The sequence below is a fragment of the Dipteris shenzhenensis genome, chromosome 2 (genome assembly GCF_047967505.1).
Source record: "Dipteris shenzhenensis isolate YYH24624 ecotype China chromosome 2, Dip_SZ_1.0, whole genome shotgun sequence".
Lineage (NCBI taxonomy): Eukaryota > Viridiplantae > Streptophyta > Polypodiopsida > Gleicheniales > Dipteridaceae > Dipteris > Dipteris shenzhenensis.
In genome coordinates, this window is record NC_141597.1 from 38121285 (window position 1) to 38148056 (window position 26772).

General features: G+C 39.2%; 1 long non-coding RNA gene across 1 annotated transcript; it reads right to left on the reverse strand.

The window, feature by feature from the left end:
• On the reverse strand, positions 1–26408 carry LOC147904722 (uncharacterized). Its single transcript, XR_015542984.1, has 4 exons — positions 26346–26408; positions 25901–25954; positions 23501–23723; positions 1–94 (listed from the first exon to the last, which is right to left on the reverse strand). It is a non-coding gene; the product is annotated as an uncharacterized LOC147904722 (long non-coding RNA).
• Positions 26409–26772: the final 364 nt, after the last annotated feature.

Genomic DNA, 26772 nt, shown 5'->3' on the forward strand with positions numbered 1-26772 from the left:
AGTAAGAGTATCCCACATGCATACACAACCATCTTCTGAACCAGATGCTAGACACCTTCCATCAAAATTGATAGCTAAAGCTGTAACTGGGGATCTGTTTGGAACACTAAAACAAGTGTTTATATTTTATAATGAGGAACCTGTTTAAGCCTACACGCCTAATAACTAGAAGCATGCAAGAAAATACGATGTAGTGCTCATGCCAGCTTCACATGTGGGCGACAAATTCAGGGAGAAGACCACTAATATCAATATTAGATACACATAATGGCCATTGATTCACAGCTTGAACAAATATTTTCCCATCCATTGTCCCAGCTTACAATGACTGCTCATTGGGATGTAAAACAAGGAAATTGATTGTTGACTGCAATTTAATCGACTGTAAGAGCTTCCCAAGCCCCAGTCCCCAAACCTACAAATGCAGTTGCATCAAATGTCACAATTCATAGCTCTACGAATTTGGACCATATCACACTCCTACTGTGTAAAATATTATGGAAGAAAAGGGAAATGCATACATGGAGTAGGAAAGTGATCAATTATCTGATCCTAAATAGCCAAACAAACCTACAAATCATATTTGAGCCGATACAATCACTAAGCATATAACAAAGTGAAAGGATAGCTGGATCACCCTGGTTATTTGCAACGAGAAAGGAAATACATCATAACATCCCCTCTAAAAAGCCACGTTGCAAAAAACCAATGTGAAAATGAAGAAAGCAGAGGATCAAGAGTTAGGAGAAGGGCGCCAATTTTATAGCGACAGGTAGGCTGCATCGCAATTCTCTTGGTGAGAAGGCGAAGAAGAGCTAAATATAATATAGCATGGCTGATTTTGGGGTACGCTAAAGATGGCTTGTCATTTGAATCTGACCATCGTCCCATAAAACTCAACCCTAAAGCTAATTTTTTTTCTCCTCTCTTCCAAAATGGATTATGGAACTTTCATGTGATCCAATCATCGTGGAGCACACTCTAGCCCCATATGCACAAGAGTTGGCCCCTCCATCCACCGTTAGCTAGATCATCCAAATATATCCCATGCTGCCCCAAACCTCAGTGTTTGTTGGTAGTCGCCATCGGCACTCACTGCCCATCTGGAATTCACAATGAGATTTGGTTTCCTTCCCATTTGGCGGAATTCCCAAACTAATATGGGAATTACTTTTCGCTTTTGACAGGACTGCCAATTTTGTACTTTTCACTTCCCTTTTTTCTACAAAATTTTAGAGTAGTAGTACACAACACTATATTAGAGAATTTGGGAAAATCCCAATTCCCACGAAATAAAATATAGTCACTTCAAAAGTAAAATTTGATGTTTTTTATTGAAACATTAGCTCCATTGAGGACCATGCACAATACTTTCCCAATTCCTAGAAACCCAAGCAAAAATCTTCCGTATGTTGCTATGGCAAAAGTCCTTAATAGATGTGAACATGGCTCCATGGCCAAAAAATTTGTTGATTTGCTAGTGAAAGAAAGATGTTTGTTGTTTTGTATGCATCAAAACAACAAACAAAAGCCAATTTATAGATGTTGCATTAGGAAGATTCATTGGAGTCAATTAAATTGCAGTATTGATATATGCAATAGGATTGTTATAAATCTTTGACATCCATCATATAACTGTGGTCTTCAAAAACAAAATTAAACTTGCAACAACTGTTAATTTTTATTTGGTATATAAGATGTATCAAATTAATGTCAAATGCATATGTTTCTATGTTGATAAATTGCAGTATTGACATATGCAATAGGATTATGGTAGAGCTTTGACATCCATCATATAAATGTGGTGTTCAAAAACACCGTTCCATCACAATAGAGCTCATGAAACTCTCCATCACAATAGAGCTATAATCAAAACCATTGACACATAGCCAATTTTGCACCACATCATTTAACATAATCATTAACAATTCCATACTAGTATTCATACTCACAAAGTAGCTCATCTCCGAAGGAGATATCCTTTATGGTTTGCACAGTAATGTAGCCATGGGCACTCAAATTTCCTTGTGACTTTTGAGCCCAAGGTGGTAGTTTAGGGATGTATACAAATATAACATTTGTTCTTTCTTTATAATACATTGAGCTATTTATATATCCAGCAATGTTTCCATACAATACATCTCCCACAATACATATCACATCTGTCAATGGCTCAATGAATGGATCTTCAAACATTCCATAAGTCTTCATCCTTGGGAAAAACTTGAGGAGAGATCTCCAAGTATCATAATCATACTTTGGACCATTATATACCATCAAATCTTGTTTTTTCTTGATGCTCGTATGTACAAAAAGACCATATCCTGCCCCAGGTATTGTTGATTTCTTTACTTCATAATGGATGCCATCCATTTCGAACACATGCTCAATGGGTATGGGCAATTTATGTTTCCATAAGCCATTGGATGCAGGATCAAAATTTGTAATAAGATAGCTCTTCAACTTTTCAGGACAATCTGCAACACCTATCATATGTTTAAAATCAAAGAATCATTCTTTTAGTGGAGGAATACAAACTCACATCACAAAGCACATAGCATTTTTTGGACAAGGTACTAACTCAATGTCTATTAATTCTTTCACAAAACAAATTGAAACATAATGTTTTGCTAGTCGAATCTAACCAAATAGTGTCTAAATATAAATCTGAATGTAGGTACAAATGTTTTAGTTGAGCATTTGTGTCTACAAATCTAATTAACAAGATCACTCACATTCCCTAAGGGTTGTCTATGCAATAAAATTGAATCAAGTTCGCTAAGAATGCCCTTGCAGCATCAGCAGTGATTCCCCTTTCCTTGCATCCAAGAACCATAGCAAAGCATTTTGCCTCACTATCTTTCAATGGTCCCATTTTGGCAATTTTTCCTAGCATGCATTCTTCCTCTTCATTCAATGTAACATGTTGAGCATGCACCATACTTCTTGTAGTAGGACAAGTCCCTCTCACTCTAGTGGTTATAGGTGAAGTAATACCTTTCTCTGTGTCTTTTTTTGAACTACGAGTAGACATATGAGATTCGACATTCATCCTTTCGAGAACTTCTTTGTTTTTTTCTTTGAATTCAAGGATCACTGGTTGAAAATAATAGAACATATCATGCCCTTCGACAATTGGAGCTTGACCAAATCTGTTAGAAGAGATGGCACTGCGCACATCTACTGCATCATCTAGCATCTGTAGGATGGTAATAACTCATGAAGCAAAATAGAATCACCACAATCTATATCAAATTTTGTAGGGAAAATGCAATTTTCTGCTAGATTAATACAACCCGTGTAAGGCGAAACATCAATGAACACTGTTCTTGCTGGTTTGCATTCCTCTTTGAAACAACACCACACTCTCATTAATGGTTTAAAATCCGCTTCCACATTCATCCTATCTGGTCGAATGATTCTACTCTTTGTATGCTTGTGGCATGCCATCACACCCCAAACCGTGAAGAAATGTAACTTTCTGTTAACATGTTGCTCCAAAGTGTCCAGCATGCGTTGCACCATGCCCTTTTCTCTTGCAGTGGACCAAATGCCAACATGGTAGTGATCGAGCAACCATTGTAGAAACTCTAAACACCCAGGACGGAGAACAAGCCAATGCTTCCCATTGTGCAAGCTCATATGTTTATTTGACTTCGAAAAACAACGCTCGAGCAATAACCCTTTCAAATCTATTATCACCGCTAGTCTTATTTTTGTTATCACCTCTTTTGACATTATTTCTGAGGGTGACATTATGTCTTCTCCTTTACCTTCTAAGATTTCTTCCTGCACCTTGGCTTCATACAATGACATTGCATCTTCTCCTTTACCTTCTAAGCTTGCATTCACATTTGTCAATGGAACATTAACTACAGACATGCATCCTCAACATTTTCAATCAACCATGTTGAGCTTGGAACTTGCATGCTAATGTTCAAATTAGGCACATAATGAATCATTGGATCAGGTGTCACATGTACAGGCAATGCTTCTAGCATGTGAAATTGAGATGGCCAATATCTGTTGATAAACAAGGAAATGAAATCTATAAGTAGAAACAAACTGAATATTGAGATAGAAAACCAAATTGTCAAACTTTAGGTTGTGTGCTCTCAATGCAATTTGTTTGTGTGAAAGCATTCATGTTTTTCTTTTTCAAAACAAAATTGGAATACTAAAAAAAAGAAAGCATTCATGTTCATATGCTTAGTATACCCCCTAAAGTTGTTGAATCTATACCCTTTCAAGTTATTTTAATCCCCAAAACTACATATCCTTACAATGCCAAAAACCTTTGCATAATAGATAGAGTGGAGTCCAACATTATCTAGCATTGCCCGAGTGTTCCCACTAAGAAAAGATTTGGCCAAGCGGCCAAAACATATTTGAGCATTCATATGAAGTGAATAAGGACAGAAACAACAATTTACACTAATTCATTCATCACAATCAAGACTCAACACACTTTTTAACATTTATGAACTCATAAATAAATTTGGATGTGTATCACACTCCAAAGGTATTACAACATGCAAACACATCTTTTCATGAAATATAGAAAATTAAACATATTCAAGAATAGATATGAATGTTTGAATTATGGCAATGAGATAGAATGAATTTCCAAGTAATATTAAAAGATCTTTGGAACAAAATTAATACATCATATGGAGAATATAGCAAGATAACATATGGAAAACACGAACACCATATAAAAGGACAATTTCAAGGACCTGTTGCTTCCTCTTCTGTTTCCCAAAACTTTGAAGCATGTTTTTGAAAATGCTCATGCTGCTCTTCATTGAAGGGTTGAAGCTCTTTTTGTCCTGGTATGGTATCAATTTCTTTATCCCCTCCACCTTCAATTGTATCATCTTCTTTTGATACCCCCTCTATTGCCAATATTGGTTCTTGTAAGCCAGCCCATTGTCGAATTTCATGATTACTGTAAGCATACGTGCAACATATACTTTCAACCTTTGCCAACTCCTCATAAGTCTCAACAACTGAAACAACACGCCTCTTACAAGAAAGAGACTCTATTGCTGCAAGCCCCTCAGAGAACAAGTCCAATACATACTCATCTTCTCGACAGAAACCCATGATCATGTCTTTCATGATACTTGAACGTTTTCTTTTCAAGGATAATTCAATGTCAAATTCATCATCATCCTCCTCATCATCATCATCCTCATCACCTGATTCTTCTGCACCACTTGATTTTTCATATTTTTCATATGCAACATATATTGATGGCTTACATTGTGCATTGGTATAGTGCTCAATATCGTTGAAATGCTTTTCCTTGCTTACCAGTACACAGGCAATTAAGCCATCCATAGATCCAGTGACAAATATATCTGTAGTTTCAAAATTAAGGCAACCGAAGTGTATTTTATATTGTCCGCATGCCTTATTTAATGCATTCTTCAAACATGATACATGATCCATGGTCAAGAACACCACAAGAAGGAATTGCACTGGGGGAGAAGCGATTGTCATCAAGCTTTTCAACAAACACTCAAAGCGATCCTCATTCCAATTTCTACTTCTGCTTGGTCCATACATTACATCCAAAAAGGCAACCCCTATTGCCATTGGCTCTTGGTACACATTATGTATAAACTCCATTCCCTCCATGTTTGAACCGACTGTGTAGAACCTCCAAGGCTGGGTGGAATTCGGTCCATGACTTGCACCTTCACTTTGTCCCATAATCCACCTCAGATACCCCTTTGCAGCATCAGGCAATGGTGGAGTTTCCTTGCCCTATTGAAGCTTCACTTTTAACCATGAGTCAGAGCAACCACGAATCCGATGATACAATTCTGGAGTAATTTTAAAATGTAATCTACACTCATCCCAATTTTTTAACATTAAAGAAGGCCATTCTGCCGATATAAACATATAAAGTTCTTCTTGTAGTGCAACATCTCTCTAAATTTGCATAGCTCATCCTTCAATATCAAGAATCATGGCATCAGTCTTTGTTTTAGCTATGCCTACTCTACCTTCCTTAATGTCATTTTGAATTTGACCAATTTGATCATCACTCAATCCACGCAAGCATCTAAACATTGAGACTGTGGGTTGCCTACGGCATTTTCCATCTTGTGAATATTTGCCTGCAATGTAATCCTCAAGGATGGAGATCCAACCATCATAAATGGCATCGCTTGTGATTATCATATGTTACCTTGCCAGTGTCAATGAAAGCCTGCAAAATATATGAATCCATTAGAATGCAATAATTAAGAAAACCGACTTGTAAAAAATGATTCATGATTAAAATCTATACTTACATCCCAATTCTCACGATCTGGATGTCCTTTTACAAGCCCTTGTTGTGCTTTCTTGGGTCTGTTAAAGAGAATCCATTGTCCCCTGACCTGCTTAAGTATATCAATGTATGGAGATTGTCTCAAGATATTTTGAGACTCCAGGTTTGCCATCTTTGATATCTCCACACAAAAGCGTGCGGGACAATTCACTACAATCCTCGCCTGGCGGGTGCGGTAGTAGTTCTTTCTTTGGGCCGTGCCGTTATCATCATTAGATGTGAATATTTTAGCAGCATATATTGAATGTTGTCCAAATAGTATCCAGTAGTGGCACTTGGTTAAATCCTTTTTATCTACCCTTTCCAAGGGCTGCTTTGTTTCAGGATTGAAAGGCATTAAATCCGCTACAGCAGCAGGAGGCCTAGAGTTATAACCGAAGTCTGCAGCAAGCTTCTCCACATGCTCTTTGTTCAACCCTCTATATACATAGCTTGGAGGAGCTTTTTGACATCTTGCAACTGGAATTGAAAATGTTGCATGCAACCCGAATGGGTAGTATTTTTCATATTCCACCAAGCCTGATGGTTTCTTTTGCCCTTTTTTTCCTATGACCTTTCCACTTGGCTCCAATTCACTACCACTGCTTCTTTCCACAACTGCTAGCATACCCTCTGGAGGTGTTCCTTCTTGTGGTACATCAACTATAGTTAGCTTTCCTTTCTTTGCCCCTTCTTTGCTACCACCTGGTGCTTGAACCATAGTCGATTTACCTTTCTTTGCTCCTTCCCCACTATCTTCCCCACTCTTACGCTTCTTTAATGTTGCTGAAACTTTGCAATATGATTCAATGATTGTTGTCACTGTGTGAATTTCATTTCCATCAATTGATTCAACACTTATCCCCAGTGTCTTGACTGCATGTTGTCATCTACATCAGACTTCATATGAGATGCTTCATAATTACTGGGATCCAAGAGAAACTTCTTATTTTGATTTATAATGATCAACAATCCGATATCTCCCTCTTTTCTAACCACATCTTCAGTGATTTGATGTACCGATCCAACACAAGTGTATGCACTTTTATTAGGTAACAAAACAAATAAGTGAACTCGTGTCAACTCTGCTCCCTCAATACTATATATGTCAAAGTACCAAGGGATGCTTTTTTCTACAAATCCACTTACAACTTTCTCAACCTTCTTCACATTTGTGTCTTTCCTATAAAAGACCCAAGCAATATACAAACTATCATCTTTATAATCTTTAATGTTAGACAAAACACATTATCGATAAACATATCTGAAATAGAATCTAGAATTGACACTAGACATAGTAGTAGATTTGAGAAAGTACTAGATTCTAGGGAGATTTGGCCGCACTAGGGAGATTTGGCCGTGCGGCCAAATCTTATGGGCTTCTTTTAAAGCACTGGAAGGGGAGGTTTGGATGTGTGGCCAAATCATATGGGCTTCTTTCAAAGCACCAAAGTTTGGGGAGATTTGGCCTTGTGGCTAGATCTTGTGGGCTTCTTTTAAAGCACTAGGGTCTGGAGAGATTTGGCTGTGCAACCAAATCTTGCTAGCTTCTTTCAAATCAGTCAAATCTTTCTAGCTTCTTTTAAATCACTTGGGTTTAGGGAAATTTGGCCGTGCGGCCAAATCTTGCTAACTTCTTTCTAATCACAAGGGTCTTTGGAGATTTGGCCCTGCGGCTAAATCTTTTCAAAGCACGAGGGTTTGGGGAGATTTGTGTGCAGTCAAATCTTGGTAGCTTCTTTCTAATCACAAGGGTCTATGGAGATTTGGCCGTGTGGCCAAATCTTTTCAAAGCACCAGGTTTAGGGAGATTTGGTCGTGCGGCCAAATCTTGCTAGCTTCTTTCTAATCACGAGGGTCTATGCAGATTTGGCCATACTGCCAAATCTTTTCAAAGCACCAAGGTTTGGGGAGATTTGTGTGCAGTTAAATCATGCTAGCTTCTTTGTAATCATAAGGGTCTATGGATATTTGGCCGTGCAGCCAAATCTTTTCAAAGCACCAGGTTTGGGGAGATTTGGCCATGTAGCCAAATCTTTTCAAAGCACCAAGTTTGGGGAGATTTGGCTGTGCAGCGAAATCTTTTCAAAGCACCAGGTTTGGGGAGATTTGGTTATTCAGCCAAATCTTTTCAAAGCACTAAGGTTTGGGGAGATTTGGCTACGATGCGAAATCTTTATAGCTTTTTATAAGTCACGAGGGTTTAGGGAAATTTGATTGTGCAGCCAAATCTTGCTAGCTTCTTTCTAATCACAAGGGTCTTGGGAGATTTGGCTGTGCGACCAAATCTTTTCAAAGCAACAAGATTTGGGGAGATTTGGTTGTGATGCCAAATCTTTCTAGCTTCTTTTAAATCACCTGGGTCTAAGGAGATTTGGCCATGAAGCCAAATCTTGCTAGCTTCTTCTAATCATGAGGGTCGAGGGAGATTTGGCCATGCGACCAAATCTTGCCATCTTCTTTCTAATCACGAGTATCGAGGAAGATTTGGTTGTGGCCAAATCTTTTCAAAGCAGCAAGGTTTAGGAAGATTTAGTTGTGATGCCAAATCTTTATAGCTTCTTTGAAATCACCAAGATCTAGGGAGATTTGGCTATATGGCCAAATGTTGTATGTTTTGAAAGAAGCCAGGAGATTTGGCCGCATGGCCGAATCTCCCCATTTAAAATTTAAAATTCAAATCTTAAGATTCAAATTTCAAATCTGAAAATTTCAAAATCTTAGATTCAAAATTCAAAATTTAAAATTCAAAATTCAAAATTCAAAATTCAAAATCTTAGATACAGAATTCAAATTTCAAATTTGAAGATATGAAAGTCAAATCATATACTAAAGACCCTACTTTCAAATTACACTTCGAGATTCCTACTTTTACAGGACTCTTTCTTTCAAATCTTGGTGTTCTGAAATGGAGAAAATGGAGAACATGCAAGAATTAGGTACACTTTTGATTTCTTTTGTTTTCTTACTTGAATGATTGAGTAGCCATCGTAGGAGCTAAAGAGAGAGTAGCTGTAGCAATTGTAGAGGGAGCGTCTTATTGTAGAGATCCAGAAATGCAGGATGGATAAGGGACTGAGCCTTCCAGGCTTTACATAACATCAAGAGGCAACCGACAGAGCATGAACTCTACTAGCTCTATTGGTAACAATCCCTCACAGAGTGAGATATTAATATTCTCGCTGCTACTGCTACTCTGGTACCATGAATCCCGACCTGCTTGTGGGATATGCTTGCTGATGGTAGGAGAAGGAGAAACCGTGACGAGGGCGACGAGGAGGAAGATGGAGGTGACGAGGAGGAAGAAGGCGAAACGAGGCTTGCAGGATATGCCGGGCACTCTGATGGTAGGAGAAGGAGAAACCGCGATGAGGGCGACGAGGAGGAAGATGGAGGTGACGAGGAGGAAGAAGGAGAAATGAGGCTTGCAGGATATGCTGGGTGCTCTGATGGTAGGAGAAGGAGAAACCGCGACGAGGGCGACGAGGAGGAAGATGGAGGTGATGAGGAGGAAGAAGGAGAAACGAGGCTTGCAGGATATGCCGAGGCTTGTAGAAAGAAACCGCGATGAGGGCGATGAGGAGGAAGAAGGAGAAACGAGGCGGAAGACAGACGGAAGAAAGAAGACGCAGCAGCGAGGACACAAGGAGGATGAGGGCAAGAAATCACGCAAAAAGGGGGGGAAGAAGAAATCTCCCAAAAAGGGGGTGAAGAAGCAATGCCCCAAAAAAAGCATGCTTTGGGGGGAGGGAGCAATCCCCCCAAAAAAGCATGCTTTGGGGGGGAGGGAGCAATCCCCCCAAAAGCATGAAGAGCCACTATTTAAAAAAAAAAAAAAAGACTTCCTTCTAATCCAACTATTGTGTGTGGAATCTATGGAGAGTTGAATTGGTAATGGAATTTTAAAACCTACATAGTTAAGTACACATTGCTAGGACAAAACTGGGATGGGGAACCTCCCAGGACCTCTTATTTTGACATAGTTTTGAACTTTTTTGCTTGCAATTAGCTAAGCAAGGGTGGAGGAGTGTTTTCCAAGAACTACCCCATCTAAGACGTTGTCCTAAAGCTCTCAAACCACCCTAGGTACACATTGGAGATCTAGGAAGGGAGAGAACAAGGTGAGCCTAGCACTTGATTCCCCATGAAGACGAATTCAATTCCTTCTCATAGGTTTACTTTTTATGCTTGGTTTAAAAGGTTTGTTTAGCTTTGCCTTTTAAAGTTTTGGTTTTTTAATAGTTTTATATTTTCTAGTTTGCTTCTAAAGTAATAGTATGATTTTAAAGTGTAATAGCTTGAATCATGAAAAGCATGTACGATTTTTTTGAAAGTAGGATCTCTACATTTGAATTTCAAAATTTGAAACTTGAAACTTGAAATTTGAATTTTTTATTTTAAATTTTGAATTTTGAATTTTAAACTTTAAATTTTAAATTTTAAAATCTGGATTTTCAATTTTTAAATTTAACGTTTGAAGATTTGTCCATGTGGCCAAATCTTCCTAGTGATTTGAAAGAAGATTTGGCCATGTGGCCAAATCTTCCTAGTGATTTGAAAGAAGCTAGCAACATTTGGTAGCACGGAAAAATCTTCCCAAACCCTAATGCTTTGAAAGATTTGGCCACACGGCCAAATCTCCCAGAACCTGATGATTTGAAAGAAGCATGCAAGAGGAGGTTGCAGAGCCAAAACTCTCCATACCCTAGTGCTTTGAAAGAAGCCTACAAGATTTGGCCACACGACCAAATCTCCCCAAGTTTGAAAGAACGCCACAACCAAATCTTCTCAATGCTTTGAAAGAAGTCATGGAGGTCTCGAAGGATTTGGCCGTGCATCCAAATCTTGCTAGCTTCTTTGAAAGCACCAAGGTTTGAGCAGATTAGGCCGTGTGGCCAAATCTTATTGCTTCTTTCAAAGCACTAGTGTCTTAGGAGATTTGGCCATGTGGCTAAATCTTGTTGGCTTCTTTCAAAGCACCAGGGTCTAGGGAGATTTGACCATGTGGCCAAATCTTGTGGGTTTCTTTCAAAGCACCAAGGTCTAAGTAGATTTGGATGTGTGCATAAATCTTTATGGCTTCTTGAAAGTACCAACATCTCGGGAGATTTGGTTGTGTGGACAAATCTTGCTATCTCCCTTTCAAAGCACCATGGTTTGTGAAGATTTGGCCATGTAGCCAAATTTTGCTGCCTAAAATTCAAAGCACCAAGGTTTAGGAAGATTTGGTCTTGCAATGAAATCTTGTAAAGCATTTTCATCCTAAGTCACACCATCAGATATCAATATTGAACTATAACAAATGCTATGTACTATGCAGGTGCCACATTGAAAGTGGGGGTTAAAGTCAACTTGCTTGTCAGTGGAAAGATTGTTGCCATTGGGACAATATTCTCTACATCACATGATGACATGTGCCAAGGTGTGCCCTTGGGAGAAAACAATGTATCAGTGGCGATCGATATTTGTATGGATGAAAGTGCACTTCTTCCATTTCCTACAATGGATGCATTCTTAGTCTATGAGGCTTTGGGTAGTGTTGTTCGTTGGAAAGCACGATCAATGAGTTGTGTGGACAATGTCAATGGAGCTATTGTACCAATGAATGATATGACATTAGATACCATTGACATTGAACCTCTATGTGAATATGATGAGTTTTCCATTCGAGAATCATGGAAGGACAAGAAAGTCTTAATATGGGATGAGCAGAAAACCAAGAGCATTGCAGAGGGTGTTGTTTTGTATGTCTACCCATTTGAACCTATAAATTTTGAGATGCTTGGTGAAGGTAATCTAGGTGTGGGAATTGAAAAGTATCACAGTGATGTATCAGGCATCGATACCATCCACTTAATAAAATGGCCCATTGCACAAATAACCTTTTTAGATGGAACTTCATTAAGAATCGATGACACCATGAATTCTTTAAGTGGTTCTGGGAAAAAGCACATGGAAGATGAGGACCCAATGGAAAAATCCACAAAAAAGAGGCGTTACTGCATGATAAAGAGAAAAGCTAAAAAACATGGCATGTCATTAGCATCATCTAGACTCACAAGGGATGCAATCATAAAAGTATCTATGATTGATTGTTGTAAACAAAATGGTTGTCAATTTGCCGATCGTCGAATGATATCCAAATTACGCATAGAGTATTGGGGCCAAAGTTTGGAGGCTCGCACCAATTATGTATATGACACTCTTGGGGTTGCTTGTCGAAAAGATGACAATGAGCAGTTCAAATATGTCTTTTCATTGAATGGTATTCAAGTTTGTTGTAGAGCATGGTATGAAATGCATGGTATTCCAAAAACAACATTTTATCGATACAGGGAGCAATTTGAAATTGGTATACGAAGGTGCATACATGGTAATAAAGGAATCGTGCGGAGAGGTTGGGACCACACAGAACTGGGTAGAGCCATAATCTAAGATTTTTGTGGATAACAATTCTGAGCGTATGCCACACAAAAGTAGAACACTTTAGGATGGATCAAGGGAAACACAGTTGGTGATACCGAATGTATACAAGCAGGTTGATATTCTCTATGAAGTTAACATGCAATTAAAGCATAGTTTGGGTTGTAAGGAGATGTCAACTTCCACATTCAACCGCATATGGAACTCTGAATTCAAGCATGTAACTTTGTCAAAAACAAGTGAATTCTCTAAGTGTGGTTTATGTAGTGCAATCAAGGCTCAGCTTGCAGCGACAAAATGCCAAAATGAACGTAATAAGTTGATGGAAGATAGAAGAAAGCACATGTTACAACAAAAAAATTATAGAAATGTGTACTACACTTGGCGTAGATTTTCTGAAATGTATCCTCAGACATACTTGTGCATTATCCATGATAAGATGGACCAAAAGAAGACAGCCATCCCTAGATTATGCAATCGTTCAAAGGACACAGACAAATCCTTTCAGCTCCCAGTGGCTTTGACTGGCATGATAACACATGGACATGGTCAAGGATGTTATGGTCACTTTTCTTTATCCTTGTGGCCATCGGATCCTAACTTCACAATTGGTTCATTGGCTTTGTGTTTGAGAAATCTTGAAAGATTTGATAACCATGCACTTGGAGATTTGATACACGATGGGATGCCAAGGTCTGACAATGCTCTGCTAAATGCACTAACCTCAAGAGAAGCATTGGATTCTCACTATGTTTCTAATGGCAAGCAACAACTTTATCTTGGAGCAGTGGGTGGAACATTCAAAGACCTTGGACTTGGAAGTTCCCATCAAGAAAATCCTTATAAGAAACTACCCGAACACCTATTGTTGCAGTTGGATAATTGTGGATCTGAAAACAAGAATAGGTACTTGTTTGCATACCTATCATTACTTGTTGCTCGAGGGATTTTCAAGTCAATTCAATTGGGATTCTTGATGGTTGGGCATACACATGAGGATATTGATGCAATGTTTAGCAGGTTTTCAAAGAGGTTAAGAACTAGCCAAACATTGACATTTGCACATCTCATGGATACTTTTAGACAATGTGAGGAGTCTTCTCCAACGCCATTTTTGGTAACGGAAGTCCCTGATTTCAAGAGCTATGTTGATGGATGCCTATGCGATGGGAAAGATTCTTTAGTGGGACACTCAAAGCCTCTCCAATTTTGGTTCTTTATGCGAAATGAAGTTCCTATCATGCAATATAAAGTGCATCCACGATCATTAGATTGGCAACCAAGTGAAGGTGGCATTGAGTTGTGGAAGAGACATCCGGATGGTCATCCAATGCTACCAAGTGGAGAGCCACCTTATGTAACCATGTTCAAGTATGTGAAGGATCACTTAGATGTGATAGTTGGTATCAAGGAGTATGTATGCTTTTGGGAAAAATGGGCACACTTGCAAGGTCCAGAAGCATCTTTCACAAAGTTTTACAAGCCAGTAGTGAAGTACTGGAAGAGCATGATTGATGAGCTTGATAAACCAAACAATAGTGTAGAGGGCATGTACGAGAGATTTTGGCCAAAGACGCAACATATTGATTGTGTGCAAGTAGTTGATAATGAAAACGATGAGTTTCAAGGAATTGAAGAGTTGAATGATCATTACTGTGGACCTCAAAGAAAAAAGCCAAAACAATCATTTGATCCAATGGTTGATGTACAAAAAGGACACTTTCTTTTGGTCCGACCAGCAGAAAAAATTTACCCAATTTGGCTAGGCATTGCTCAAACTGATGTACAGAAGGATAATAAATCTAAAAATTTCAAGAAGGTTTTCATACAATATTGGGCACCTATATGCAAAAGACACAATGCACAAATTGAGGAGGTATATGCAGATTGTTGGAACAAGGTTTGGATGTGCAATAAAGGTGATCCTCCACGTTGGGAATCTGTTGATGCTATTGTATGGTCATGGGTTCCAAAATGTAACCTCTCAAAGAAGGTTTCTTCAAAGAGCAACAACCTCCCCATCAAGGTGAAGATACCAACCATTGCACGCAAGCGAGATTTATCCAATTTGTCTCATAGAACAGATTCCGATTCTGATGCTGACTCCACAATGGAGTGAAGGTACTTGAAAAGCATGACTTTTTTTCCGTGCACAACAATAATTTAATTGAATACTGACAAATATTTGGAAGGTATGACATTGATCTTTTTCCTTTATCTTTTTTTTGGCAGACCATTGCTTTGTGGTTGCAAGTTTTGCACACTCGACAAAATATCAAGGACTAGTGTTGCATTCTTACTTTTTCTCCAACTAAACTAAAAATGGTGTTTTTGAACACCACCTTTTTTCGAGAAGAGGCAAAAAATGCTTCGTTAAACTCAAACATATGATGTTTTTTTCTTAGCTAATGCAAAACAAACATACTCCAAATTGTGAGTTTCATATACATGGCAAAATCCAGGGAGAAAGTCAATGGAGTGCACTCAATGCATTGTAATTGTAACCCCTCAAAAAATACCATGCATTGGTTGAAATCTCAACATTTGACATTTTATTTATGTTGATGCAAACCATGCACATTTGCGAGATTTGGATGGACTACCAAATCTATGGGAAAAATCAATGAAAAACATTGAATGTTACATAATTACAACCCCTCAAAAGTTCCCAAATTATCAGGATTTTCCTAAATTCTCTAATATGGTGTTACACTCATTTGCGCGTTGAAATGGAATATGTGAGACACACTTTCACTTCTATCAGGGTCTCGGCAAGGGCATAGCTATGTCAGTTTGGAAGCTTAGAATAATGCATGTTTGGAAAGCCACACCATCTGATAAGGTTTTGAATTCTATGCCACTACTTTACAATGTGTCCCATAAAAGCCCAAAGAAGTAGAACGCAAAACATTATGATGTAAAACTTTCAAAAACATCATTCATTTATTAACATTCATGTCACTCTTTCAAGCATTATATTTTGTTGGTTTAATTTTTCATGCATTACCTGCAAGAGACTAGTTACAATGTTGTGGGTTGTGAAGTCAACTTGTTTCGAGGTGAACGGAGTTTGCCCCCCCCTTTATAGCACAGCTTTGGAAGATTATTTTGGGAGAATTTCCACGCAGGATTCGGACTTTGAATTGCAATCCTGAAGTTTCTCCTTTATGTTTCCTTTGTAAGAGCAAAAAAGGGGTTTCATTTTGGGAATGTGTGGTAGTCCGTGGAGTTTGAAGAAGTGTGTGTAGATGGTTCGAACGCATCTGTTAGTTTTCACGGTATCTTGAAGCAAGCCCTCTTTGGTGATAAAGGGAAGTTGAGTACTCTCTTGAATCTGTGGCAAATGGTTCCAGCACTGAACATCTGCAACATCAAAATAATCTTATTTTTTAGAAGACCCATGATGCAGGCTCTTTCTTTAAGAGGTATCGAAAAAGTCTGTGTAGAAATTTTGGCTACTTTGGTAGAAAGAGCTCCTTATTCTGGTAGGTCTACTTAGCCCTCATGGGCTGAGATGTTCAGACCATTTTGATTATGTCTCCTTGCTTTAGGAGGTGCACTTTTTATTTTTGCTGCTGTACTTCATTTTTTCTTATATATAATACTAGTTTTTAAATCCCCCACCACCCCCCTTCAAAAAGTCATTTTTCTCAAGCACCTGTATCTTATGACATGTTATAAGGTTTAGTCTAAGTGCTTTTTAAGCCTTCGATCATAAAACTCTAAAAAACAATCACTCTTTTAACAATTCCTTAGAAAGAGAGAGAGAGAGAGAGAGGGAACTGGTAACACTCACAGGTCATTCTACTACAAAAGGAAGAGTGCAATGAGTTTAGAACTAGAATACAAAGCGATGTTTGTTCTCTATCCTACTTTGTAGGAAGGGGAGCATTGAGATGGCAAGGCAAAGTAAGACACTTATTCTATGTTAGAATGTTAGAAGCAAAAACTATAGGTGCCTTAAGAAATGGAAAACTTCTTGAATACCCCAGCAATGCTGCTCCTCATTGGACCGCAAGGCTTTTTTAATGTCCCATATTTCTTGCAAAGCATATGTACTGCAAATAGGAGACTACCTTGAGAGGAGAACGTTTTAAGGGTATGGAGGACTAGGAATAAACATTAACTGAAAAGGTAGGACCTCTTTGGAGCCATCAAGAGAGAGATCTTGAGGTTACTCTTGTGCACTTGACAACAAAACATTGGACTCTAATCCTTACTACCTTCTTGTTTTTAGACACCAGAAAGCAGTGAGCACTACAATAGACTCACTATCAAAAGTGTTAGTGATATAGGAGAAGCCTTGTGATTCGCATCTTTTCAGTGTATCAAATCTTTCGGGCACAAAGGTTGATCTATACCAGCCAACACAAGCTACCTGCTGACACATCATTTCTTATGGACATGAGAGCAAGCACTTTTTTAGAAAAGGACTACGACTTTTGCTTCTCCTTATGTCAGCCTCTCATGCATTGCCATGGAGAATCAAAAACATGATTGACAACACTGGTCCATCATTGAAGGAGGACGTTTCCCCCTGAACAGTGGTGTGCAATGTGCCACTATTGCAAGGTGACTGACACGTCCCGACCTACATTATAAGTTCTAAATTGTTTTTTGTTTGTTGGAATGAATAATAACTTGGTAGGTTCCAGCTTTGCCTTGCTAGTCCAATCTAGTGACGAAGACACTACTATGGGATTTGCACCACCCACACCAAAGATGACTGTTGTCACAGAGGCCTTGTGGCCAGACCACCTATACAGAAACTTCTTTGTTGTGTCCAAAATTCTGCATATGCGCACAAAAGTAAAAACTTATGTCATAAGACATAGACTCTATAAATTTAGCCCAAAGGGACTAAGATATCAAATGAGGGAAAATTACCATATAAGAGGCCAGACAACAACAATGCCATCATCTGCACCCGAGATTAAAAGCGAGTCACCATCAGAGAAAACCAGACAGCTGACTTCTTTGTGATGTGCAACCCAAGTCGCCAGTATGTTCTAGCTCGAAACCTTAGAATTTAGCCATGGGGGAAAGTTAATTGTATAGCCAGGGAAAGACTACATGACCATGATAACAACAAAATATTAAACATCGGCGGATTTAAGGAACATGCACCTCCCAAAGATAGATTTTCTCAGACAAGCCGCCCCCTGCCCTGTAAACACCATTGTACGTGCAAGCAAGTGGTACAATCAATTCAATAGGGTAGCACCTATCAGCTTGAATCTGCTCTGAGACAAAACTGATCCATCTAAACCTCACCTGTGATACTTTTGCAAACTCAAGACTACAACGTCACTATATTGAAATGAGTGCAACGAAGATTACAACGTGTGGACGTGCCTAGTACACTGCTCACTTGGAGTTCACGTATAGTAAATGTATGACGGCAATCGCTTGATTGACAAAGGCTCATTTCCATGAAAGTGTCGCTCTTTCTCCATCAAGCTCGAGCTTAAAAGAGTGCCAATTACCTTATCCAATGCCCAAAAGAAAATCTCACCACTGCGAACCGTGCCATTCCGTTGTATTTGTGAGGCTACTAAAGAATGATGTCCCAAAAAGACCAATCGATTGTGGGGGCATGCACAATTCCAGCGATGGGGGAGATGGTGTCCAATGGCGAGGTCCCAACAAGCTAATCTAGCAACGGCAATAGAGGAGGAGAGGATCATAGATTGTTTGAGGCAAGCTAGTGTGCTCGAGGGAATCGATCAAACTAGAAGATGTGAAGGAAAGAGAGAAGCCATAGCCAATTTGGAAAATTTACAGCCGCCATGGTTCCACATAGCATAGCTCGAGCATAGCTCGGACTGGCAGTTAGACAATTAGTGAGTGAGTAGTAAGCTTTTTATTTCAAAATCATCGTAACTACCGTTCATCTTGACATGGCATCCCTTTCATCATGACTCATGTATTCAAGGAGTCCACACGGGCCATGCAAAGTCCTTTTTGGGAAGAATCCGGCCGAATTCCGACCAAAAAAGGGGGACAATTGGCCCTTCTTGGTTGGCCGTCAAGGTGAGCTGGGGAGGCCACGTGGAGAATTCTCATGAGCTTTGGCCGAGGTTTTGAGTGGAGGATTCTGAGTTTTAGGAGGTTAGAGGTGGACAATCAGGATGTAATCCTAGCCAACCATAGCGACCTGGATGGAGTAGGGAAAGGGAGGCGGTGGGACACCTTTCCCCCTCATAAAATGGTGAGCGCGCAGGTAGCCTGCGAGCCATTTTATGAGCAGGAAAGGCCAGTCCCCCCTTTCTTAGCCTGCCATCGTCAAACGCTTGGGGAGAGGGATTACAACCTAACACGTGTACATTCAGAGATGATAGCATCCACGCATGTTGTTTGCAGTAGGTGATTTCAGGGAGGGCATTACGATGCGGAAGAAAATTTGATCGGAATGTCCAGATTCATATTCCCTCCATCCAAGACTATGATAGTTGATGGCTCCACATTAGCAATAGCTGACGAGCAAGTTCACCTCAATTCAACTGGAATCCCTTAGGAAGACTCTTACTGCCTGTCATCAGGCTTTACTCCATTCCCTACCTGTCAACTGCCTGTATTTGATTCCCTCTCACCTTGCTATGTTCGATTCCTTTAGGAAGAATCTTGCTTATGTGCCCATATACGTGCATGCAAGAAAAAACACATCAACAGGACACAATGTGTGTGTGTGCACATGTGTGCATGCTCGCTTGCGCATGCAAGGGTCAATAATTTGTTACACTCCTTTTTCTCCATGATTGCATCACCTTCTAGAATTTGAGAGGGGGAGGGGGAGGGGGAGGGGGATGCGGTAAGAAATGAAAATTTAGAGAGGAAAAACTCGAGGGGGAGAGGGAAGGGGAAGATAAAGTAGAGGGAGATGCGGACAAGTAAGGTGAGGGATCCAAGCAACCAAGCATTAGGTCGGGAACATATCCCTCAACTGCTATGTTTGTGGAGGATTGTAGGGAGGCAAAATGACATCTTTTTCAGAACCTTAAATTCTTGTCCTATCATCTCATCATTTTAGCAACCTAGGACTTTTCACAATGTTCCCGTTCAAAAATATACAGAATCTTCTATAGACTCGTGTCCTTCATAAGAGGGGAAAGGCAAAGAGAGAGGGGCGAGAGGGAGGAAGAGAGACCGAGAGACTTTAAAGTAAAGAGATTTTCAGAAAACCAAAGAGAGGAAGAGAGTCATAAAAGGGATAAAAATAACTTTAAAAGGTTGAATTGAAGGGGCAACTAGATTCCAATGCTTAGACTACCATACCTTAAGCTTTATCTCATCAAGTTTAAGAGTCTTACATAGTTTTTGCTTGACTTGAGGGCCTTTACCCATTCTATATATCCAAATCATTGAAAAATGGCTCTAAAGGCTACACATGTTATAGAAATGTGTTTGGACAAAAAGATATGGACGAGGCATTTGAGTCATTCAATTTCACTGAATTTACTAATCTAAATAGCTAAGACATATGACCAATCTCATAAGCAAGTTGCAATAATAGGCATGGGCTCTAGCTCGATTGATCCTTGAGAGTATAGAAATTGATGTTTAATATGATGCAATTTTGTGAACTTTTTTCTATCACTTTTTTTTGCTCAAGACATTATGTTTATCTTAATTTATTTTGTGGACATGCTTTGAAGTAAATATTATTTTGACAAAAGTACACTCTATCTCGTAATTCCTTTTACATGCTTTGAAATGATTTTGCATGGTCTTCAAGATCACATATAAATTTATAAAGGAAAATAGGTTGAATATAACTCTAACATTGGTTTAGAGCATACCTCTAACATTGATCTAACTCTAGCATGAAGCACACAACTCCCACATTGATCTAATGCACCCATTTTCTAGAGCAATCCTTGTACCTTCAAAATACTAGCCCCTTAATTGCCACTTGGCTCTTTGAAATACTATTTGCAACTCACAATCTTGACTCTAGCGGTCACGTGTACAATACTATCAATTTGGCATTGGGCAACATGCATCATTAAAAGATCTATCTTTTAACTATTTGTAGAAAACTAGAAGGAGAGAAGAGGTGAGGAGTTTGATAAGAAATATTCATGCAACGTGGTAGGAGGAAGCAATGGAGGAGAACCATAACAATAAGATACTCCAACACATCATGTATAGTATTGACTATCAACCTTACAAAATAAGGAGGCCCCTTGTGCTCCACACCTTACACACAAGGTACCACCTTACTATATACGCTACCAAGTCCTATCCAATATCCACATGTTCCAATCACCTTGACTATCAAATCTTAGCACCCCCCTCAATACGAACTGAGAGAGGAGTATTGCAGTGTATTTGGTAAATAATTGATTAAGGTTCCTTCTTCCTTTTTAGCGGTGTACTCTCTACTCAAGTGGCCATCTGTCCTTTTATCCATAGGGTGCTTCTTGAAGCGGTTCCTTTTTGTAGTAAGAACAATGCTTCATAATAGTTGACATGCTCGATGTAGATGCTCTAGTGGACTTACTTAACTTCTTCTCATCAAGAAGAGAAGAGATAACACCATCATGGGTACGATTGTGTACATTTTTCAAGGTTGTGACCAAATTAGAGTATGATTTAGCCACATCAATGAGAAGCATGATGATTTCATACTCCTCTTCAATTGTAGCTTTTATTCATGCGTTTTGGACCATAAGCCCCTCTGTGCAAAAAGTAAAAAATGCCAAGATCACTTTGAGTAATCTCAAGGCTAAAGCACCATGTTATTTTTCCATCTTTTCCCATTTTAGCAATGCCAGTTGTTTCAACTAACATCTACTTTGCTAGTTTCTGTGACAATGCTAGCTGTTTCAACTAACATCTACTTTACTAGTGAAGATAGATATTACAATGCAATCTAATATGATATTATAAGGCTTAATATGGAAAAAGATGCTGGAAAAAGATGCCAAGAATAGCATAGAAGGCTTTTTAAGGATGAAAATGCCAAAAAAATATCTTCCGTGCTTGATGCTACATCACGGTCTTTTGTCCATCATCATTGTTGTTGGCTTTTAGCTCAGTCATCCTTATGCCTTTCTATAGTTACATTAATTTTTGGTATCGCTACTAGCAGCTTGTCTATGCATCAAGTTTTGCATTTGTAGTCGTGTGTGTCTCGTATTCCTTTCATGATTCATTGAGATGCTTTGAAGTGCTGGTCCTGTAGTTTCTTATTGTTGGCTACCTCTTATTTGTGTAGGCTGTAGGAGCGTCCGTAGCTTAGGTCGATGTAGTTCTACTTGATGTCCATCTAGTACATTATAGACTGAGTCTTTATAATATGTTTTTTATTGCATCTCCTATCTTGCTTTAGTTTTCTAGATTAAGCGATTTTGTCTTCCTAATGGAATAGGGAATGACTGAATTAGATGAGTGGAAGGCTCTCTCATGGTTTGTTTAGGACTCCCTCATAGAATAGGATAGGAGAAGGACTAACTCTCTCTCAAATATCTCACAAGAAGATATGAATGAATGGAATAGATAGAAATCTCTTAACGGAATGAAAGAATGCTTCTGAACAGAATCACTCAATCTCAAGCTTTGACTCTCTCATAAGGATCAGAATGCCTGAACAGAAGGCAAGGTAGCTTTGATACCATGAACAAATATGGAGAGGGAGAGAAGAAGAGTGGAGATGAGGAGAGGACACAAAGAGCACACCTCAAATGAATAATACTACACCATATAACATTGAAAAGAATAAATATATACATATCTGTTTAGGGTTGGGGCTAATGATAGGGTTTTCAATCCTATACTTTTATAACATTATTTTGTTTTAGTGTTATGTAGAAGAGGAACATGATGTTGGAATGAAACTTCAACAATCTAGAAATCCTAGATTCCATGCAAGAGTCAAAGCAGACTGGAGGTCAACGTCATAGCTCCATTGTTGCCTCTTATAGAGTTTGATCCATCACCTTCCTCCCCTTGGCTTCCAAAGTTGTATGTTGTTTGACTTCTTCTTTCCCTTTTTGTACATCCGTATTATAGAGAGAGTGGAAGTAATAGTTGCTCTTCCTAATCCATGCTTGCTCCTCTTTCGAGGATATGTCATAAATCTTAATATTTCGAACTTACAGGAAGGCAACTGAGGAGTTCTTCCCTCTTCCTCAAAGTTCCTGGTTTTGGGACAGCCCGAAACGTGCGGAAATAAGTGTTTTGGGGCCCCAAAACAACCCCCAATGTTCAAAAAATTCCAATTTGCCTCGATTTTGGCAAATCCGGTATCACGTCGCATTTTCGCCTCCCGTACATCTCAAATCACCACCTGTACATCACCTGTATGCTGAAATCAACCTTCAGCCCATACATTGACCTTTAGCTTTTAGCTCGTCCAAGTGCAGCATGGACATGAATCATTTCATGTATCTTTTTCAATTCTAAAATATGACCATTGATGCTTGAATCTACAATGCTATGTTTTAATTTTCTGATTTAGAAATTAGTAGTGTGTTTCAAGTATCCAATTTCAAGTTCTAAGTGACATCAAATGTCCGTGCACTATGTTTCACAAAGAGAAGCTCATTTAAACCTTCAAAATGCGAGTTGAACTATTGGGGGCATGCTTCCGCAAGGAATTCTAATGACTTGAAACCATTAAACATTAAACTTTTATTTGAAGGCACCTTGCCGTTTCAGATTTATACAAGTGAGCTTGTGAGGACAAAAATTGAGTGCATACAGATTTCTCAATTCGATTTTACAGCTACTGGAGCTAGGAAAACAATATACATTTCAGCTATTTATTTATATTACAAGCACTCTCAGCATGGGAGCTTAGCTTCTTTGGCAGGGCTTAGGAATCATTTTCAACAGGGGAATGAATCGGCTGGAAGAACAAAGAGCTTAGCATCTCATTTTGTTGAGAGTACTCTCTCCCTGTTTTCAATGCACGATCTTTTATCCCCTCGAATATTTTGATCTTCACTTGTAATGCTGCAGGAGTTGACTCATGCTGCAAACAAAATTTGTAAATGTTACCGAAGTTATAACAATACCTAAAAGCTTCATGAACTAAGAAAATAAACCTAAGAAATCAGTTTCTACTATCATATCTGCAACAGGATGTTGATAGCTGCCTTTTACAAATAAGATACAAGCAAATCAAAACTCCAATGCGAGTGCAGTGACTTAAATTCATGAAGCAGGGAATGTTTCACAATGAATGGCTATGCAATGGAAAAAGGACTCTATTGAGGTAAATTGCACGACAAAAATTTACAAACAACCTTGTGGAATTAATCATCCTTAATTCTTGGATATAAAGAACAGTGTTTTCCTTCTTTTTTAACTTTTTTCTCATTTGTTGGGGAGTGGAAGGACATATATTAAACTAACAGGAGGGAATAATCAAACTGGGGTGAGAAGAATACTACGGTGTCTTTTTTGGATAAAACTAAGTGCTCACAAAACCATGATTAAGCATGTGGGAGAAGATCTGTACTGAAAAACAATTTGAAAAAAAGTAATACCTATGACTTATTTTAAAGAAATAAAGTGCTTCACAAGGTCATGCTTCTGTATTGGCAAAACAGTTAGAAAAGCAAGAGTCACTTCTATAGCCAACTCCACAGTAGAAGGCTTGCCACAGGGTACGCACAATGCATAACCATAGTTTGCAACTGGAGAACCACTAGTCTCTGTTATCCAAAGAGTCACACCGACAACTCCTGTGCTTCACCTTTACCCTATGCAACTGCTACTGTGAATGCATTGAGCTACTTTTACCTCTTGCTGTTCCACCTCCACTAGCTAATAAACCTATGCTCCAAGCTTCTGCACCCAATCAGGTTGGGCCCCTTACTATTATCCTTAGTCGTATTACCCATCGTACCAACCATTTGCTTCAAGATGGAGTGCACTACAGAAGGTTGACAGCAAGAGGATAAAGAGATGGCTACCTTAGATGGGATCTAGTGAATGGTCAAAGTTATGGAGGCGGCCTGGATGGGTTGAGATAGTGCCAACTCAAAAAGTAATGATCGGTTCCTAGCACAAGGGAATGCATGTAAAATCATAGATCTCTAAGGTGAAGGCAAGGGGATATCAAGACATAGCCTTACATTGTGGCTCCTCCCTGGCGTAATCGGATGTCTGTGGGGAAAAGTAGCATGCTAAAGGTATACATCCTCAGCTAAGGGTATCCTGAATTGAATCCACAAATATCAAGCATGCTCATTCATGCCTGTGATAGTGACATGTATCTAGAGATGAGTAGATCCACATAGACCCATGGCTTATGTGTGCATAGCATGCACTATGTGTAGTCCTTTTTTCTAGGTCGAGTGTGTCTCAATGTAGACTACAAGATCTTTCCCTCAATGCCCAAGGGTGATTGTAGACCGTGCTTTAAAATTATGATCTCACACAGCCTCATAAATTTACACACACCTACACAAACAAAAACCATTTGAACAAGGCCTCTGTCAACTCCAAAGATGAGGGGCAGCCCCATCATGATGAAGGTTCGCACTTATAAAAGAATATATTGAACCTTTCCTTCTTGAAGGAGATAGGCCGTGGCACTTCTCCAATCACATGAAAAGACTGGTGATTCAACATCACTCGTTCATTTACTTCTCTTTCAAATATTGTGGAATACATGCCTTTTCACATCTCACAAAAGAATAAAAGGACAGAAGCGCATAAACAGCTGATAAAACCAAATCAACCCCATAATGGAAATGGAATAAAATCAAGAAAGTACATCAAGTGGAAAAGCCAACAAAGGTGAGTCTCACTATTGAGCCATATTTAAACAATCCAATGTAAAGAGTAAAAGTCAACCTCATATCATGCTCTATGAACCAAAAGAAGTCCAAACCTTGACAAGAGCAAGCCCCTAATCTGTATCATCCTAAAAATCTGTTTTCATCAACCAGATGTACAATTCTATATTTGACTCACGAATGCAAGCTCTTAAGCAATTGCAATGATTGCTCTACATTCATCTAGATCTCTCTCTTATATCAACTTCAGCTCAGCTTCACAAGGACATTGCTAGTAGACGTACTAGATCTGGCAAAGAAAGTCCTCTCCATAACTTGTTTAGCATAAAATGGCTACCCAAATGCATCATTGGAGATGAAAATCTTTCCAGTATCCCAAAAAAAAAAGAGAAATTGTCCCAACCTTCATTTCAAAAAGCTGATTCTCCAAAGAACTTCCACTATACAAATGTCCTTGCTTGGCTTCTCAATTGTTTATAACAGATGCAGGCAATAGCACAAGGGGATCTCGATAAGAATATAAGTCCCAGGATCGATTTGAGCTCCTAAGTGAATCAAAAAATGGACAGTCCCAGGATCGATTTGAGCTCCTAAGTGAATCAAAAAATGTTCTCTCTGCAAAAACTATGTTCATAATCTTTGCATTGTCCAAATATATGTGCTTCAGGTATGACCAAAAGGTTAGTTACGGGCCCTGCATCATCCATGCATCAGAAAACAATCCTTCAAAAAACCCATGAAACTGTGATCCTTCTTGCTTCTGTCAACTAGCAATGAGACCCACTTACACAAGCCTCAAACAAAAACCCTAATCTAGCTAACTTTAAAGAAGAATGTTTCTAGCCTACCTTTAGTGTACAGTTCCCTGACAACATTTCCAGTAAGAGTATCCCACACGCATACACAACCATCTTCTAGACCAGATGCTAGACTCCTTCCATCAAAATTAATAGCTAAAGCTGTAACTGGGGACCTGTTTGGAACGCCACAACAAGAGTCTAACCTAGGAGGAGGTCAGTCAGGGGCAATAGACATGGCACGGGATTGCACAGACAAAGGCGCCTATGTGGAGGGCATCTGTGTGCAGATGGACAGCCTGCAACAGAGCCTACAGGTGGCGCAACCATGGAAGGGAGCAGCTACACCTGGGTCGGCCATTGGCTGAGGCTGGTGGGTCTGGTTGGAGCCAGCAGATCAGGCCTGGAACAGCAGAGGCTGAAAAAGGGCAAGAAAAGACCCTTATATAGGGCCCTCGTTGGGCTGGTGGGGGCAGCT